We start from the raw sequence: 10,178 nt of genomic DNA, 5'->3' as shown, positions 1-10,178 counted from the left end.
ACTTTATATAATAATACATAATTTAATATTTAATACAATAATAATAAATGTATAGACGTACTTATAATTATTATAAATAAGTTATTTATGTTTTTATAATATGATCTTCCCAATTCTATTTTTCAAATTATTACACACTTACCAAACCGAATCCCTACCTATCTGTATTCCAATCTATATTCTTATTTGCTCATATTTTTTCCTATCGATTTATCTACTCGTATATATTTTAACATAAAAAAAATCTTTAATTAAAATTGCGATGCGATAAATACGCGACTTACTAAGGGAATCGATTTGTTGGTTAATCTAGCAGAATACCTGAAATCTATTTGAGCGATAAATCTAAGAATCAGAGTTTCAAATATACGTGCACGATTAAAATATAATTTTAATTGTGGGATTTTTTAAATCTCATACATACTTACAAGAAAATAGAGGAAAATAGAGAAAAAAACAAACAAATAAATAAATAATTTTGTATATTACCTTATATTCCACATGATCAAAATTTACTACTTACTTTCCGTCATATTCCTTCTTTTTTCTTCAGGCCAGATTGGACTTACCTTTCGTTGCATCTGACTATAGGTTTGATCACATTTCAATTAAAAATCGATAAGACAGAAATACATCCTTGCTGTCAGATTATTATCGCCGATAGACGGAATATTATATTCAATTCGAGTGTACATACATGAGAAGATCATTCGAAAAATTCAAACTAATGAAAAATGATTTTAAAAAGAATAATGATAATAATCGTAAAAATTGAACAAAACTGAAGATATGTTCACAAATTTTATTACTTGCACGAGAATTTTAAATGTTTCACGACACGCGTTGTTTTAACTTGAAATTTTATTTAAATTTAAAAAGAATTTACTTGTCGTATTATATATATATTGATACCGTTCTAAACAAAAAACTTTACACATTTCACGAAAAATAGAAATTTATAACATTCAAAAATCATAAAATAATAAAATAATAAAGTAATAGAAAATTTGACAATGCAACAGTGAAGATATAATGCATGTTTATATGAGCACCTTCAAAATATCAAGTAAAATATACAAAATAAAATTAATAACATGAGATACGAAAAAACTAAACATATAATATCTGATAATACAATATTATAATTAATTATCGTGTTGCTACGAATAACATACATAAATAATTATAAGATTACCGATATAGATATGTTTTGTTATTTCATATTCAGATTATTTTTAATATTACAATTGATATAAATTAAATTGTAAAATAAATTACATGTAAAATTATAATTACGAATAAAAGAGAACTGTTGAATCGAATCGGTGGATCAAGGTGTTATTCATATTTTTAGAATATTAAAATATGTATTCTGGAATATGATAGATTGGAGATATATTATATATAAGATAAGGAGAAATGAGTCACAATCAAGTATACAATTATATATATTATATTGATAAGCAATATTCAAAAAAACATACTATTAATAATTAAAATAAATCTGCAGTCTGCAGTTACATAATATATTAAGTTTTAAGTAATTGAACAAACTATGAACAAAGGATAAACTATAATAAAACTATTAATAAAACTATTGATAAAACGGAAACATTAAGAAGAATAATTTGATCACCAAATCACTTTTTAAATCTCTTTAAAAGTAATTATCAAAAGCAAAAATAAGAAACAATCGATGTAAACAAACGAACAAATTACTTCCGATTTGTAACAGTGATCAAATCGAACAATAATGATATTCGTAATATGAGATTCTAATTCACATAAATCTTACTTTTTCTGGTAAAACATTTCCTCACTAATAATTTGACAACTTTAAAAATGTTATCGGTCATCAACCAATACTGAAATCCTTAATAAATCCAAATCTCATGAGTAATCAGGATTTAATTCTGTAACAGGGAATCTCCATTTTCAACGAAGGAATAGGAATTGCATGACACAATAAAAATCATTACACGATTCCATTAATAAATTATCTTACCATTGTATTATATTAGATATCTGCAAAAATAACCTTGAAAATCTGAATTTTTATAAAACAAAATTTGATATTGAATTAATTTCTTTCATATTTAAATATTTTATACATGTTTTAATTTTACAAGTGCTACCATGTTCCTTCCATAATTATTTGAACCATTTCATAAGATATATATATTCAATAAAAAAAATGTTTTTCATAATTACGCAATGAAGTGTAAAAAATACATTCTATTCTATTTTTTTCATAATTATTCGCAATCTCAACTAGTTGAATTCCGCTTGATTGAGGCAAAAAAATTTTGCATTTATAAATTTCCCCTTGATCATCCACTCTTCTGCAGGAATTCTCTCTTTAGTTTTCGACGACAATTTCTCTTTGGATAAATTTTCAAATCCTCACTAAATATTCTTATTGCAGATCCTTCATAGCAAGTACACTGTGAATTGCACAACACATAATGTGACTGATGATTTAATATACGATTAATGAGAAGGATGCGAAACCAACAGTGACGTAGAGAATACGGCTTCTCGTGTCACGCTTAACGTGCATCTAACGTCGACGAGGCCTTGATAACCACAATACTCTGCGAACTACAATAGTCTGTGTCACACCAAGTGTGCAAATCACGCGGCTGATAGACGCGACATGAGGCAATCCACTTTCTGGGGCGCTATTGCCCACATCCCTCGTTAATCATCGTGGTTAATTCAGTTTATCGGCTTGTTAGACGCTGGTCTTACGAGACAAGCTCGACGGACCGATAAACGTGACGAGAATTGGACATGTATTGCAACGATCTGATTACCCGAACCGTATCTCGTATTTATATAAATTTCGAGTAAAGCCCATAAATGTTCCCGAAGAAACATACAGTTTATTGCACGTGCCATGAGGAAGCTGCAACAGAAATATTAAATGACACACGAAAAAATAAAGAAAAATCACAATAGGAATAAAATATTGAGAGATCCGAGACGGAGGAGCTATTATAGCGAGGAGCTTAATAAAATAATGTGTGAAGGATAAATTAAAGACAGTCATTTGAAAACACGCATTAGTGCGCACGCACTAATACTTACAATTTATTTCAATGTTATTTCATCTTATTTTCTCCACAGCGCACGAAGATTCTACTTCTGTTACTTCTCTACAATATTTTCTTTGATTTTTCTTCTACACTAAATACCATATTTCGCAAATCTCAATCTCTATTCTCAAAAATCTGCTTAATTTTTTGAGAATCATTTTATATCTCGATTGCTACATCTCCATGACACGTGCAAGAGATGGTGTGAATTGCGCGAAGTGGCGATTTACTATGTTCGATCCGGCGGATGCAGAACCGACAATGAAATCGTTGCGAATACGGCCGGCTTCTCGTATCACGTTTAACGCACGTCTAACGTCGACGAGGCCTTCATAACCACAATACTCTGCGAACCACAATAGTCTGTGTCACACCAAGTGTGCAAATCACGCGGCTGATAGACGCGACGTGAGGCAATCCACTTTCTGGGGCGCTATTGCCCACATCCCTCGTGCGTTAATCGTGGTTAATTCAGTTTATCGGCTTGTTAGACGCTGGTCTTACGAGACAAGCTCGACGGACCGATAAACGTGACGAGAATTGGACATGTATTGCAACGATCTGATTACCCGAACCGTATCTCGTATTTATATAAATTTCGAGTAAAGCCCATAAATGTTCCCGAAGAAACATACAGTTTATTGCACGTGCCATGAGGAAGCTGCAACAGAAATATTAAATGACACACGAAAAAATAAAGAAAAATCACAATAGGAATAAAATATTGAGAGATCCGAGACGGAGGAGCTATTATAGCGAGGAGCTTAATAAAATAATGTGTGAAGGATAAATTAAAGACAGTCATTTGAAAACACGCATTAGTGCGCACGCACTAATACTTACAATTTATTTCAATGTTATTTCATCTTATTTTCTCCACAGCGCACGAAGATTCTACTTCTGTTACTTCTCTACAATATTTTCTTTGATTTTTCTTCTACACTAAATACCATATTTCGCAAATCTCAATCTCTATTCTCAAAAATCTGCTTAATTTTTTGAGAATCATTTTATATCTCGATTGCTACATCTCCATGACACGTGCAAGAGATGGTGTGAATTGCGCGAAGTGGCGATTTACTATGTTCGATCCGGCGGATGCAGAACCGACAATGAAATCGTTGCGAATACGGCCGGCTTCTCGTATCACGTTTAACGCACGTCTAACGTCGACGAGGCCTTCATAACCACAATACTCTGCGAACCACAATAGTCTGTGTCACACCAAGTGTGCAAATCACGCGGCTGATAGACGCGACGTGAGGCAATCCACTTTCTGGGGCGCTATTGCCCACATCCCTCGTGCGTTAATCGTGGTTAATTCAGTTTATCGGCTTGTTAGACGCTGGTCTTACGAGACAAGCTCGACGGACCGATAAACGTGACGAGAATTGGACATGTATTGCAACGATCTGATTACCCGAACCGTATCTCGTATTTATATAAATTTCGAGTAAAGCCCATAAATGTTCCCGAAGAAACATACAGTTTATTGCACGTGCCATGAGGAAGCTGCAACAGAAATATTAAATGACACACGAAAAAATAAAGAAAAATCACAATAGGAATAAAATATTGAGAGATCCGAGACGGAGGAGCTATTATAGCGAGGAGCTTAATAAAATAATGTGTGAAGGATAAATTAAAGACAGTCATTTGAAAACACGCATTAGTGCGCACGCACTAATACTTACAATTTATTTCAATGTTATTTCATCTTATTTTCTCCACAGCGCACGAAGATTCTACTTCTGTTACTTCTCTACAATATTTTCTTTGATTTTTCTTCTACACTAAATACCATATTTCGCAAATCTCAATCTCTATTCTCAAAAATCTGCTTAATTTTTTGAGAATCATTTTATATCTCGATTGCTACATCTCCATGACACGTGCAAGAGATGGTGTGAATTGCGCGAAGTGGCGATTTACTATGTTCGATCCGGCGGATGCAGAACCGACAATGAAATCGTTGCGAATACGGCCGGCTTCTCGTATCACGTTTAACGCACGTCTAACGTCGACGAGGCCTTCATAACCACAATACTCTGCGAACCACAATAGTCTGTGTCACACCAAGTGTGCAAATCACGCGGCTGATAGACGCGACGTGAGGCAATCCACTTTCTGGGGCGCTATTGCCCACATCCCTCGTGCGTTAATCGTGGTTAATTCAGTTTATCGGCTTGTTAGACGCTGGTCTTACGAGACAAGCTCGACGGACCGATAAACGTGACGAGAATTGGACATGTATTGCAACGATCTGATTACCCGAACCGTATCTCGTATTTATATAAATTTCGAGTAAAGCCCATAAATGTTCCCGAAGAAACATACAGTTTATTGCACGTGCCATGAGGAAGCTGCAACAGAAATATTAAATGACACACGAAAAAATAAAGAAAAATCACAATAGGAATAAAATATTGAGAGATCCGAGACGGAGGAGCTATTATAGCGAGGAGCTTAATAAAATAATGTGTGAAGGATAAATTAAAGACAGTCATTTGAAAACACGCATTAGTGCGCACGCACTAATACTTACAATTTATTTCAATGTTATTTCATCTTATTTTCTCCACAGCGCACGAAGATTCTACTTCTGTTACTTCTCTACAATATTTTCTTTGATTTTTCTTCTACACTAAATACCATATTTCGCAAATCTCAATCTCTATTCTCAAAAATCTGCTTAATTTTTTGAGAATCATTTTATATCTCGATTGCTACATCTCCATGACACGTGCAAGAGATGGTGTGAATTGCGCGAAGTGGCGATTTACTATGTTCGATCCGGCGGATGCAGAACCGACAATGAAATCGTTGCGAATACGGCCGGCTTCTCGTATCACGTTTAACGCACGTCTAACGTCGACGAGGCCTTCATAACCACAATACTCTGCGAACCACAATAGTCTGTGTCACACCAAGTGTGCAAATCACGCGGCTGATAGACGCGACGTGAGGCAATCCACTTTCTGGGGCGCTATTGCCCACATCCCTCGTGCGTTAATCGTGGTTAATTCAGTTTATCGGCTTGTTAGACGCTGGTCTTACGAGACAAGCTCGACGGACCGATAAACGTGACGAGAATTGGACATGTATTGCAACGATCTGATTACCCGAACCGTATCTCGTATTTATATAAATTTCGAGTAAAGCCCATAAATGTTCCCGAAGAAACATACAGTTTATTGCACGTGCCATGAGGAAGCTGCAACAGAAATATTAAATGACACACGAAAAAATAAAGAAAAATCACAATAGGAATAAAATATTGAGAGATCCGAGACGGAGGAGCTATTATAGCGAGGAGCTTAATAAAATAATGTGTGAAGGATAAATTAAAGAGAGTCATTTGAAAACACGCATTAGTGCGCACGCAATAATACTTACAATTTATTTCAATGTTATTTCATCTTATTTTCTCCACAGCGCACGAAGATTCTACTCCTGTTACTTCTCTACAATATTTTCTTTGATTTTTCTTCTACACTAAATACCATATTTCGCAAATCTCAATCTCTATTCTCAAAAATCTGCTTAATTTTTTGAGAATCATTTTATATCTCGATTGCTACATCTCCATGACACGTGCAAGAGATGGTGTGAATTGCGCGAAGTGGCGATTTACTATGTTCGATCCGGCGGATGCAGAACCGACAATGAAATCGTTGCGAATACGGCCGGCTTCTCGTATCACGTTTAACGCACGTCTAACGTCGACGAGACCTTCATAACCACAATACTCTGCGAACCACAATAGTCTGTGTCACACCAAGTGTGCAAATCACGCGGCTGATAGACGCGACGTGAGGCAATCCACTTTCTGGGGCTATTGCCCACATCCCTCGTGCGTTAATCGTGATTAATTCAGTTTATCGGCTTGTTAGACGCTGGTCTTACGAGACAAGCTCGACAGACCGATAAACGTGACGAGAAGTGGACATGTATTGCAACGATCTGATTACCCGAACCGTATCTCGTATATATATTATATACACATATATATAAATTTCGAGTAAAACCCGTAAATGTTCCCGAAGAAACGCACCGTTTATTGCACATGCCAGGAGGAAGCTGCAACAGAAATGTTAAATGGCATACGAAAAATTGAAGAAAATTTATAAAGGGGACAGAATATTGAGAAAGCTGAGAAAGAAGAAGAAAGATTTTAAGCGGAATATGTAATGGAAAATGAGAAAAAACAGTTCTTTGAAAAGTTCATGGATTGGCACTTTGATGAATTAGAATTGTTTTTATAATTTTTATATGTAATTTTCATTTATTTGTCAATTTCATCTTAAACGTATTTTAAATATGACATTGAAACATATTGATTTTAAATTAATTAATGATGTATAATAAATTTTTATAATAAATTTTTATCAATATACCTAATATTTTTTTATATTTTTTTATATTTTTATCTTTATGTCACGGTGTATGCAAACACTGTTGTGACTTTGCAAATCAAAGAATTTCTTTATAATATTTAACGATTAGAATAACAATTATTGACATTTATATAAAAAAAAATCTTTGTATTATTGCGGTACCTATCATTTTGCTCTGACATGTTACACACCTTATTAAAATAAGTTTCCGTTTTCATTTGATAATGATTACTTTATAATTATACCGAGTTTGAATATGTTCAAACACAGAGTATGTTTTATTTTTAAAAAATTGGTAATAATAGTTCATAATTTGGCAATTTATATTAATTTTACAATATGAATATCTTAAATTATGTCTGGTATTTTTATGTTTGCACAGTATTTATGTGAAATGGAAATAATTGTAAAGATACAAAATAAGAAATCGAATCATCATAGACCCAGTACAGTAACTGCATTTATAGCACTAGATAATTTTATATGATTTATCTGTGGAAATTTTTGTACTAATCGCGCTATTAATGTTCTTATCATATTAACACTTCATCATTACTTTAAATTATATATTTGTTCTCGTTTTGACATACTAAAGATGGCCCAGTTTGGGCCAAAATGTCTATAATTTATTATCTTTATAAATATGTATATATATTTAAATATAATTACTTAGTAAAACAAATGTTCAAGCATGAATATATATAAATATGAATATGTATAAACATATATAAACACGCATAAATGTCATAAACATATGTATAATTGTATATGAAATGTCTATATATATTTATTACATCCTTCTTTTTTAAAATTATTTTTTAGTGTAATAAAAGTAATAATAGTAATGTGAAGACATAAAAAATAATTAAAGGGATAATTTTCGCATTGTTTGTTTTAGAAAAAAACAAGTTTGGAAAAATATTAAAAAATTGTATTGCAAAAATTGCAAAAATTGCACACATAATTTTATATATAATTGTACATAAGTAATTTTTTTATATTTCTTTAAATTTGATGTTTTCTCAAACAAATAGTGCGAAAATTATTTTTTTAATTATTTTTAATGTTTTTACATTAAAAATTTTTTTATTATTTCTTCTTCTATTATTACTTCTATTTCACTAAAAAATAATTTTACAAAAAAAAAGTATTAATATTTTATATGAACATATTTCATATAAAATTATATATGTTTATGAATATTTATATATAGTTATGTATGTTTGTGTTACATAATTATACATATTTATACATGACAAATTTTTTATCGGGTACTGCGCAAAAAAATTCTGTGTTGTGACTCATAAACTCCTTATCAGTTGCATTTATATCATTGTTATGTCACTTATATTTAGTTGTGTATTATATGAAAATATCTTTCTTACAGAAAAATTTTAATGAAAAAAACGTTAATTTAATTTAAAAAGTTCTTGTATATTCCGCGACGAACTTATGGGAAAATTCTGATAACAACCAATAAAAAGAGATGTTAAAATCAAAATAATTTAATTATAGGTAATAGATAAAAATAAATCCGCAAACATTTCAACTCACAGAGTTTTCAGTACGATATAAATACAATTAAATAAAAAATTAACATCTACAGTCTAATATATCGAAATTAGGTAACTTTATAGAAATATCATTCATCCTCTTCAAGATAGTTATTGTTATACCACGTGAAACGGGAATCGTGTTAATCCTTTATGTGTAATATGAGATAAGGTATAAAATATGGTATAATATGAGATAAAATATAAAATTGTTCTAAATCAAATTAATTTTAAAAGGACTAACACGATTCTCGCTGTCAAACGGGGATTTAGTTTGAATTATTTTGATTATTATATATTCTTCTGAACATGTGACAATAACTATCTTGAAAAGGACGAATGATATTTCTGTAATGTTCTCATTTCGACATATTAGATTGTAAATGTTAATTTTTTATTTAATATAATTGTATTTATACTTTTGAAGATTCTGTGAGTTGAAACGTTTGCGGAATTTTATGTATTAAATTATTTTTATGTATTAAATATAATTTATTTATTTTTATTCTAATCTCTTTTACTCATTTATTGATCGTTATCAGGATTTTTGTATTGCATTGCAAATCATCAATTACTTACTTGTTTATTTAACTTATAGGATTTTATATCATTTATGTTACTTTATTTGTTATAAATTTATTTTGTCAATCAATCAAATATATAAGCTACAATCTATTAAGTTAAAATTGATGCTATATGTGTTCAAGAATTAATTATTTAGTTATATATAGTATTGCATTTTACACACGCATGCACGCACCCACACACATGCACACACGTATATACATATGTATATGTGTAAGATAAGATTAGTCAATCGTTGTAATAACATTATTGTATTTTGTTCTTGTAAAGAAAAGCAATTTTTTCATTTATACATTAAAAAAATATTTTTTTAAATGTACATATTTTTTCTTTGCACCAATTTATAGCATATTTAATCTTGGATGAATATTTGAGAATGGGATTAAGAAAAATAAATGCATAATTCGTTTAATTATAGGTTGGAATCAAAATATTTTTTATTTTTATGTCACATATATTGAATATGTGAATATGCTGCACTAATTTAAATAAAAAAATCTGTGGAAATCTTTGTATTTTAAAATTCATAATATTTTGTTTATGTA

The 10,178-nt window shown here is 31.1% G+C and overlaps 1 protein-coding gene across 1 annotated transcript in view; it reads right to left on the bottom strand.

The window, feature by feature from the left end:
• LOC108694064 (trinucleotide repeat-containing gene 6C protein) overlaps positions 1 to 10,178 on the bottom strand; it is a 51,465-nt gene that overhangs the window by 40,617 nt on the left and 670 nt on the right. The window lies entirely within an intron of this gene.

This window comes from Atta colombica, unplaced genomic scaffold (assembly GCF_001594045.1).
Source record: "Atta colombica isolate Treedump-2 unplaced genomic scaffold, Acol1.0 scaffold112, whole genome shotgun sequence".
Classification (NCBI taxonomy): domain Eukaryota; kingdom Metazoa; phylum Arthropoda; class Insecta; order Hymenoptera; family Formicidae; genus Atta; species Atta colombica.
This window is presented reverse-complemented; position numbering and strand designations above follow the sequence as displayed.